Source organism: Pezoporus occidentalis, unplaced genomic scaffold (genome assembly GCF_034315485.1).
Source record: "Pezoporus occidentalis ecotype Australia unplaced genomic scaffold, CSIRO_AGI_Poc_V1 ctg120, whole genome shotgun sequence".
Taxonomy (NCBI): domain Eukaryota; kingdom Metazoa; phylum Chordata; class Aves; order Psittaciformes; family Psittacidae; genus Pezoporus; species Pezoporus occidentalis.
Genome location: NW_026912995.1, coordinates 193,740 through 205,157, shown reverse-complemented (window position 1 = coordinate 205,157; position 11,418 = coordinate 193,740).

Below are 11,418 nucleotides of genomic sequence, written 5' to 3'. Positions count from 1 at the left end.
TGGCAGTGTTCAAGACCAGGTTGGACAAGGCCTTGGGTGATATGATTTAGTGTAAGGTGTCCCTGCCCATGGCAGGGGGGTTGGAACTCAATGATCTTAAGGTCCTTTCCAACTCTAACGATTCTATGATTCTATGATTCTATGACTGTAGTGATACGACAAGGGGTAATAGGTTCAAACTTAAACAGGGGAAGTTTAGATTGAATATAAGGAAGAAGTTCTTTCCTGTGAGGGTGATGAGGCACTGGAATGGGTTTCCCAAGGAATCTGTGAATGCTTCACCTCTGGCAGTGTTCAAGGCCAGGTTGGACAGAGCCTTGGGTGAGATGGTTTAGTGTGAGGTGTCCCTGCCCATGGCAGGGGGTTTAGAACTTGATGATCTTAAGGTCCTTTCCAACCCTAACTCTTCTATGACTTAAACATTTATGCATATGTATCCTTTTCATGAGTAGCATGGTGGACAAGTATGCTGTATTTGTTGTATGTGTTTGTTGGGGTTTAAGACCAGGCCGTAAATCAGAACCACGCAGTCTACTCCCCCCCCGCCCTTTCTTCTCCCCCCAAGTCCCGGAGGGATGGAAAAGAGAATTGAAAGTATGTAACTCCCATGGGTTGAGATAAAAACAGTTTAGTAACTATGGTGTAACACAAACCACTACTGCTACCACCAATAATAATAACGATAAAGGAAATAACAAGGGAAGAGAATACAATACCACCCGCTGACCAATACTGATACCTAGCCGAACCCAGCAGTGATCTAGCCTTTCCAGGTAACTGCCAGTTTACATCCTGGGCATGACGTGCTGTGGTATGGAATATCTCTTTGGCTAGCTTGGGGTCAGGTGTCTTGTCTCTGCTTCCTCCTGGCTTCCCCTCCTCTCTGGCAGAGCATGAGAGTCAGAAAGTCCTTGGTCAGACTAAACATTTGAGCAGTAACTAAAAACATCGGTGTTATCAGCGCTGTTCCCAGGCTGAAAGTCAAAACACAGCACTGCACCAGCTACTAAGAAGGAGAAAAAATGACTGCTACTGCTGAACCCAGGACAGCATTTCAATTCTGATTTTAGAAACCCAAATTAACCATTTAATCTTTGATGAGATCATCTTCGTCTGATGTCAAGTGTCAACATGCTAACTTGTGGTGCTCTTTTTGTTTAAACAAAAGAGCAACTTGTGTTGCTCTTTTTGTCGTGGTTTAAACCCAGTCAGGTAACTCGTTCACTCACTCCCCTCCTTCTTTCCCTCCCCCTACTTCCGAAGGGACAGAGAGGAGAATCGAAAAGAATGCAACTTCCACAGGCTGAGATAAGAACAGTTTAGTAACTAAGGTATAACACAAATCACTACTGCTACCACCAATAATAACAATGATAAAGGAAATAACAAGGGAAGAGAATACATCATCTCACCACCAGCCGACCGATAACTCGCCCCCCAAGCCCGACCAAGCTCCGACCGATACCTCCTCCAACCCTGCAGTCTCCCAGCCCTTCCGGCTAACTCCCAGTTACCTCCTGGGCATGACGGGCTGTGGTATGGAATACCTCTTTGGTCAGTTTGGGTCAGGTGTCCTGTCTCTGCTTCCTCCTGGCTTCCCTTCCTCCCTGGCAGAGCATGAGGCTCACAAAGTCCTTGGCCAAACCAAAACATCGCTATCAGCTCTGTTCGCAGGCCGAAAGTCAAAACACTGCACTGCACCAGCTACCAAGAAGGAGAAAAATGACTGCTACTGCTGAACCCAGGACACCGTGTTTCAGGTCAAAAAAGACTCTTCTGCTGTCTCTCAAAACTGTAGTTAAATTCACATTTTCAGGGTTTGTCTGAAATATCATTCTACTCTGTTATAACTTCACTGATTTCACTCTGACTTAACAATTACACCGAAGATATATTTCAGGAAACAAGTTCTTATGGGAATATATTGATTGATTGTTTCTTTAACTTCCACAACAGAAGAGCAAAGACATTCCTTAAACTAAAAGGTGGACTTGAAATTTTACAGTCACAACACACCAGATTGGAAGATAATAATCACATTTTCCCACAGATTTCAGTTAAAGATTTAGGTCATGAAAGTAATTGATGGAGTTATTTCTCCTACTCTCTCTCCTTCTTGCATCCTAACTCTCAACCTCAAACTATTTGCCCCCATCAATATCACTCTTAGCAGACTTTAGGAAATATCGTAAACTGGTATAGCTCTAATCACATTAAAAGGAACGAGATTTCCATAGGCAGCAATTATTGTTCAAGCGCTGACTACAGCTGTGTGCAACACAAGCCGTATTACAGCAATCAACATCAAGTCTGAAACCTTTGGCTCAAGACAAGAAATGATAAAAGGAAGTCCCTGTCATAATCAACAGACAACCAGCTGCCTCACTTGGATGCTGGAAGGGGTTAGAGGGCAATGCAAAAATCAATGTAATAGCAGCCAGAACAAATTTAGAAAAGCTTGTGAAGCACACTTAAAGGGGATGAAATGTAAGTAAGTGAAACTCTTTCTTTTTATTATCATTTTATAATGCTCTGAAGGTGCCAAAGGATAAATGGTTTTTTAAAACTCCTTATGCAGTCTGCCTGGCATACTGTATTCCTCAAGAAGACCAATCAGATAAAAACTCTGGAGGTAATTGAAGAATCTCTAATTCCATTGAATAAGGATTTCTTTTTAAATTGGCTTGGCAATCATAGTGCACTAAAAGCAATAAACACATTTAAAGAATAGGTATTAGGTGTTTTACTGAGATAAACTGTAAAAAATTGTAGGCTTCAGTGCAGAGAACAGAACAATCTAGATGAACAGAGCCAAGAAAGTCAGACTCGGCTGATTTTACCCTTCTCCATTTTTGAACACATGCCCTTGAATAATTACAGCTGTGCTCCATGAGATGCTAAAAGTCAGTGGTTTTCATGGGTTTTATTAGTGTTGGGTTTTTCTGTTACTGTGATCAGAGAAAAAGACTTTAAATAGAGAATCAACAGACAACCCCAACAAATACCTAATAATTTCAAACTGGGGACCTACATTTTCTGGGCACCTCCTGAATTTAATTTCTGCTGAAACAATTTTGTTGCCAGAAAGAGAAGCAATGTAACATAAATTTCCAAAACTGTTTAGAATTAAAGGGAAAAGAAGGTAATTTCTATTCCTATAAACTAAGTTACACACAGTGCTCAACTTTTGAGCATTTCCAAACTTCAGTCTGGTTTTCAGGTGTCTACAAATCACTGTCACTCAGATTTACAATATTGTTCTTCAAATAGAAGATGCTTCTGATACTTAAATAAGACCAGTGATAAATGCAAGAATTTTATTTTACTTTGTCAGAATAAGAGTGGAACATTCTCTCACTCCTGAGTGACTTCCATTGGTATTCTGGAGGAAAAGTACAGGAAAGTAGACGTGGCGCACCTATTTACACCTATTCTACCAAAAAAATTACTTTGGGAAAGTTTGATTAGCATTTCTTTCTTTCTTTCTTTTGTTTTGTCATTTTTGCCATCTAACCATCAGAAAATTGTGTCTTATAGCTTAAGTCCTACCATGAAGCAATCAACTAAAATCTATTATGAATTCTGCTTAGAACTGGAAGCAGTATGATATTTATTTTTGATCTCAGAATTTTTTTTATAGAAAAGTGTTTGAATTTCGTAATAGGTAGAGCTGATGCACAGCTGAGAGATACTAAATTAATTCCAGATTCAGTAGCCTCTTGTCAGATAGGCACCATATTACTTGGTATGGTTGCATGTCAATGAGATAGTAGTGAAATTCCAGCCACTGAAATGGTGTCCTCTGTTCCTGGCTGCAGGATCATCATTTTTAAATACACAGTAATCTTGACTTGGAAGAGGTCCTGTACCCAAGAGATTTTGTACTTCTAACAGCTTCTTGTTAAAGGGCAATTGTCATGGTAATCATGTCAAAGGCAATAGAAAATTCTTGATGCAGATTCCCTTCCACACTGATTTTAGTTACTAAATATTCCATCAGGAACTGGCAATCAGCCAGATTTACACTGATAACCTAGCAGTGAAAGACTACTTCAGTTTCCTGGGTTCTCTAGTCCTCTATCAACAACAGGTTTTTATTAAAAGCATGGTGTTGTGGTTTAAGCCCAGCCAGTAACTCAGAACCACACAGCCACTCTCTCACTACCCCCCATTCTTCCTCCTTGTGCTCCAGGAGGGATGGGGAGGAGAATAGAAAGAATGTAACTCCCATGGGTTGGAACAGTCCAGTAACTAAGGTATAACTAAGGTATAACACAAATCACTACTGCTACCACCAGTAATAATAATGATAAGGAAAATAACAAGGGAAGAGAATACAACTGCTCACTACCAGCTGACAGATACTAAGCCTGACCTAAGCAGCAATCTGGGCCTCCCAGGTAACTCCCCCCAGTTTATACACCGGGCATGATGTACTGTGGTATGGAATACCCCTTTGGCTAGTTTGGGTCAGGTGTCTTGGCTCTGCTTCCTCCCAGGTTCCCGTCCCCATTCTCCCTGGCAGAGCATGAAACTAAAAGTCCTTGGTCAGAGTAAACATTACTTAGCAACAACTTAAAACATTGGTGTTATCAGCATTGCTCCCAGGCTGAAAGCCAAAAATAGCACTGCACTAGCCACTAAGAAGGAGAAAAATGACTGCTACTGCTGAACCCAGAACACATGTAAATAACTAGAAAGACTAACAACAGGCTAAAAAGGAATTGCCATGAAGAACAGTTGTTCAGGGTATCTCTGATCAGTTCTAAGTAGTAACTTTTTGTTCTAAGTGTCAGAAACAAGCAAGAGCTCCAACTCATTTCCCTCTGTGGTTCAGCTTTGCTCTGGCCTACAATGGTTAAGATGAGCTAAAAGGCAAACTGCTTTTTGCTTGGAGAAAAAGAAATTAAGGAAAATAAGACAAGATTCCCATGGGGGGTGGGGAGGGAGATTGTATGTAGCCACAGGGACAGCACAGGGAGATAAGCAAGATTTATACCTACTGAGGATCTGACAGATAAGTCACATGAGACAGACAGAAGCTTAAGTGACATGCTCAAGGTAAAATTGTGAACAAATGACAGCACTGACCAGAAAACTCTTGCTTTCTCTTTCTACTACAGAATATCTATCCCAAGCACCCATTTTTTGATTTAGCTACATGTAGAGTCACACCTACAGTGGAAGAATATAGCAGTAGCAATTTTAGGGTAGTTGGAAACCTATGTTCCTGGTGGGCTCTTTAGCTCCACCCAACAAGAAAGGAACAAAAATGACTCAGCGCCACCATTCATAATCATAAACAGCCATGGGACATTGAAATGAGCTCTAGGATACCTTACTCACACAGAGACTGGATATCTTCAGGAAAAAAACAGATAATTACTTTTGACAAGGGCCTGAAGAACTGAAGAAGAATAACTTGAAAACGACTCTTAAAATATAACACAGTGTATGGTACATTTCAGATAACTAATATATGGAGAAGTTGAAAAGGGAAACAGTTACTTTGAGGCTGGGGTAACAGCTTTGAGGAATTCACTGCAACACTAAATACATTCTTCAATGACTGCTATCACGTATTATAAATATACTTCGAGGAGCAGATAAAACATCATCATTTTTCTTCTTTGTTTCTTTCTTCTTGTTCCAGCTTAATTTAAACTAACTATTTCAGCATGAAGTACTGAATATCCTAGAGGTACGAATACTCAGTCTTTCACTTTTTTTCTGAGGTATATAAATATAACTGAGATAAATGGTAACTGATATGTAATGATTAGTTGGCATTTAACCTGTTTTTATAAGATAAAAAATATATATATTTAAGTGTCGTCAATTAGCATTAATTGGTACTCATTAACCTATGGAGAAAGGCTAGTTAAGTCAGGACTTAAAGTAAGAGATAAATACATTTTACATTTTCCCAGCTTGCTGACTTCACCATAACATTTTATCACATGCCCGATCTTTTAATTGGCTGCTACTGAGAAAATTGATATCTAGGTATTTTTCAGGAACAGAGAAACAGTAAAAACCAAAACTATGTTAAAATAAAGTTAAGTCAGAGTAGAAAACAGTAGCTTCAACAATTTAAAAACAAAACAAAATGAAAAAAAAACAACAACCTTCCAGGGAACACAGAATTATCCAGCATTGTAAAGCCTCAAAACTTAGAGCCAAATATTAAAATAAATCTAAACATGTCAAGATAGAAAAAAAACCACAGAAAACAGTGTTATTTCTATTGTTTTGTGAATTTATCAGTAGAAACCCGAAAGAAACCGTGAAGAAAAAGCAGTTAAATCAAATTTAAAATCACAAATAATAAAATGTAATCAGTATGCACTGATCATAATGATACAGCTATTGCACTAATTCAAGTTGCTCATTCCTATACATGCATGATTTAGAAATGAAGCTGCTCATTTTATTAACGGCAATTAATATCCTTATATTTCATATCTTTTCCCAATATTTAGGCTCTGCAATCATAAGTATCATTTTGTCAAACAATATTGCATGTACACTTGGAAAAGGATCGGAAATCAAAACAACCAAATGGCTAGGGGCCCTCAATCAGGACCTCCTACAAGAAGGATCTCTTCCAAGAGACTTGAAGAAACAAATCAGAGACATCAAACATAGAATCACTGATCGCAACAGGAAAATGGAGAAGGACAATGCACAACACAGCAGAACCCCCTAAATGAATGACCCCTCACATGAGAGGGCAGAGACAGCAAAACAAAGCGAAGGGAAGATCTCTGCAGTCATCCTGGCAGCACTCAGAATTTTGAGGTCACTACCACTTTAGGTTTCTGCTTTACTGGAAAATATAGTTCAGAAGTGAAGAGAAAATGTGTCCAAATATTGTAGGAGAGAAAAATGATGAAACACGGTGGGGTTTGTATTGTTTTTTTTAAATACCCCAATTAGGATCATGAACAAAAAAATCCTACTAAAAATGACACAGTTATTCTATGTGGCCATTACAAGGGTAAATTAAGTTTGTTATGGAAGTTTTATCTGTCCATTATCATATATGGGACTGAAAGTAAAGCCTAAGCATAACAGATTTCTCCAGGCTCAGATGATAAAGGTACATGGATATGATGGAGAATGTAGCAGTTGGTCTGGGGACAACTGCAACAATCCAGAAATGAACTCTCCATAAATTGGTGATGGATAGTCTAAAACTTGTACTCATGTTATGGGAATGCACACACACACAGAGTAATGTTATTTTAGCAAGTTTCTGTCTGTTCAGCCCACACATGGTAACTAACTTGTTCATGATGTAGCTCTATTCCACTGCTTAAGCTCCCCTTAAAATGGCCAAGGGGCATGTATGCAGTCAGATGTCATGTTTTTTGCCAAGGAGATGATAACATCCAGCTGGATGGCATGTATGCAGGCAAAGTGAGGACAGACAGGCTACCACAACATTTTTGTCACATGAGCAAGACTGAAGGTCTGAATGGCTTAAGATGCATTCTTCTGTTCGCTGTTACTCCTCCTTTCTGATACGTAAGCTTACTTCATTTTTCAACGCATTGAACTTATGCACAAAGTACCTGTATGTATTACATTTTATGTCCGTGGACACACATGCTAGAACAAAACTGATTTTGAAGCACTACTTCTCCTCTAGCAGAAATGTCTTCATAGGTAGGGATGGCCTTTTTCAGACGGAAACTGGGCTCGCTGCTGATTCATTGCATGGGTTGGAACTCAGTTCCTCGTTAAAGAGTATAAGATACTCCTTTACATCAGCCTACTTTGCTGACAAAGAAGTTGTGAATGCTCCAACCCTGGCGGGGTTCAAGGCCAGGTTGGACAGAGCCTTGGGTGACATGGTGTGAGGTGTCTCTGCCCATGGCAGGGGGATTGGAGCTTGATCTTAAGGTCCTTTCCAACCCTAACTAATCTATGATTCTATGATTATAAAGTACACACATATATATGTATATATAAATGTACATATATGATATACATACAGAGGTCAAAGGCAGGTAACATATTAAACAGTAAGTATTCCAGTTTCACGAAGATTGAGAGCCAAATCTTCAACTGATATAATTCATATAGCTCAATGGATATTGATCAAAAGCTATTTTAATATTTCTTTCATCAACACTGTAAGACTTTGCCACAGAAATGAATTAACTGTATGAGGTCAAAGAGTTCAGTAAAAGTAGCAGTATGTGCATTCTAATGATAAGATTTCCCCACTACTTTTTAATCAGATTTGAGAGTGTGATTGATACACTTTTTCAAAAGTGAGGCTTAATTTTGAGTATCTCAGGTTTAGCAGTGTTCCAGAGATCTTGTTTTTAAAGACCTAGTCCCTTTCACTGCGCTTTGTCTTGAATATGCAAAGACGTTCTGCGCCAAATCACTTAGATCTTAATTTTGAAATTTTTATAAAAAACATACTGCAGTGCCAAATCAAACTGCCTGTGTAAATTATCTGATAGCAAGCGTTATTCAACATTTTTGCTTTTAAATTACCCCAAATTAAATAATTTAATTAATTAAATATTAAACTGTTAAATGGCATTCCTCTTCCTGTAATATAGAAGGAATTGTTGGTATAAAGAAAACAAAGCACTCAAACCTTCTTTTTAATAGCTCCAGTGCAGTATAGCTTTCTACATTTGCACTGACATTTATTTAAACTAGAGGATATGTGTGAAATTACTAGTTGCTTTTTGCATGACTCTTATTATTTCAAAAGGGTATTTAAGAAACAGAAATTGTCAGAAGGAATGAAGAGAAGAAGATAGTGAGAAAGGAAAGCAAGGAAGTGAAGCACAACAGCTCTTAAAATGTTGCAGCGTAGAGGAACAGTTTTGAGTCCCCTTCCAGTACTGGACAAAATCCTATCTTTGAAGAACAGCTTAAATCGTGATTCAGTGTTATCAATACATGCACCTGATTAAAATGAAATAATTGAATACTAAGGATATTATCACAGAATCAGAGAATTGTTAGGTTTGGAAGGGACCTCTGGAGATCATCTAGTCTAACCCCCAGTGACATTTTCCATTAGTCTTTTCTCAGCTTTGAGATCGAAACAAGGAGTCTTCCTGACTTAGCTAGTTCCACACCCCATCTAACACAAAGGTAAAAATACTGTCACTGAGCAAGAAATACAAGTGTTAGGTCATCTACGGGAAGAATACACATTTTATACAGACCAAAATCATAAATTAAAATCAATACATTTTTCATGGAGGTAGGAGGAATTTAGAGAAGACCAAATAATTCTAGAGTTACTGAAGAACTTTCTTAATTTCTGAATCTGTTTTCAAAGTAAGAGAGAAAAAAATCCTCGGACACTATTTTAGATCATAAAGCCAGTGGACTGTATAAAGTAACACTTCAAGTCAAAATTACACCTGGATTACAAAGTCAAGGAGAGAACATCCTTTCTTCTGTGCTCTGATCACCAGTCAAGCCACTACAGGTAAGCAGAACATGCAGCAGAGTGTTAAGGAACAGAATATGGTTTTGAAATTAAGTAATTGAACAAGACAGGAAAAGTAGTAATGACTGAAAGTTTAACCTTAACTTCACCCTTATGTCTTAAAATACTCATCTTCCATAAATTTATTAGACCTAGTAGTTGGGACAGACATGTCCATGGAACCCATTTTGCTGGAGCAGTATTGATAAAAAGTGGCAGTATTCATTTTGCAACTCTTGGTAAAAAGTGTTATTGTATAACAGTCTCCAGTAAAAGCTCTGGTTATAGCACTATATTTTAGATTTTCACATTACTTTACCATCCAGGTACAGTAAGTTACACAATGTGAGACTTGTTTGGTTTCAAACTCCAGTAAAATCTAGAGAATGAACCATATTTGACCATAGTTTTTGGTGGTTTTCTTTTTATCCTAACACCTATTCTAGTTTCATACAAAAAGAGGATTCCCTGCAACCTGCAGTTCATCTCCTACAGTAGTGTCCCTTTCAGCAAGTCATTGAGGTTTTATTTTCACGTTTGCTCTTTCTGTATAAATATACATACATGTGCCCATGCTGTGCCAGAAACAACGTCAGCATGGAAAGGAAAGACACAAGTAGAAGTCAGGCTTACACTACTGAGTTAACACTGGGGAGTATATGTGTGTATGCATCCACCACATATGCAGATACAGAAAAAAAAGAGAATCAAACAGAAAAGGGTCCCAAAAAACCTTCACACTATTCAGATTCAATACGTTCAGCTTGAAGACCTGCACATTTTAATTGAAAAGCCAAAGAATCCACCTCTGATCTAAAGTATCTACACAAAATTGTACAGAGTTGTTTACTTTTTTTCCAGGGAGGACTTCAAAACCAACATGCTGTTGTTGTGTCCCCAAAGCCAGTAGTTCTTTCATTAGAAATGTCTACACACACAAATGTCAATGCGTTGTAAGAGAGGAGAAAGTCGTGATCTTATTTCACAGCTGTGCAACGCCATGTACCTACACGGAAGAATGACAATGCAGGGTACTGATGAGAGTGAAGCTGGAGTGTGCTGTGTCACTGCAGAGGAAAGGCAAGAAGTCAGTTACCCATCATTTCTCACAGAGGCAAATGGAATTTACATCCTTATTGTTAGACCATTTGGGAGGTGGACACACCAGGTCCCATACACAAAATAAAATCTGCTCATCTGAAATTCTTTGAAATTCTGCGCTGTTAAGCCCAGTTGCTGCTATTTAGAAGGGAAATGGAACTGTGGAAATGGCACCATTTCAAAATTCTGGCATGAGCCAGGTGTAACTGAAGCGTGTCTGCAGGGACACATGCAGACCAGCCACAAGGCAAGTGAAGTACGCAGTGGATCTGATTCCTTGCCTCTGGGTGACCTTTGATTCATTTTATACAACACAGGGAGCACACCCAAATCCTCAATGAGTTTTCTATGTATGGAACTATGAAGAAAGGAAGAGTGTTTTTATTTATATCACTAATTCCAGGAAGATTTCCATGAGATACATCCTGGTTGGCAGTATCTGCAAGCAAGGTTGGCAGAGGAGCATGCCAAAATCAAAACCTATGCAGCTCTGGAAAGACATTTAAATACTGTGGGAAGTTTACAGAGGTGCCTATTTTTCACATCACCTTCACTGGCAACAGGTGAATGGGGAGGTGATCTTGAACTGCAAAGTTTACAGTCTGGACTTAAGTTCCATTTGGGAATAAAGCCTTTATCTCCTCTCAGTACGTCAGTTTGTGAAACGGGTACAGTAGTGTTCCATAAATACTTACAGAAATCAGTGGAACATAGAAATGGTGGTAACAGGTAATTGTCCACACACACACACACACACACACACAAAAATAATTCTTTGTAAAAATAAAAAATAAGTATAAATAAATAAAAAAATAAAGAATTCCTCAGTATACAGAAATTACCTC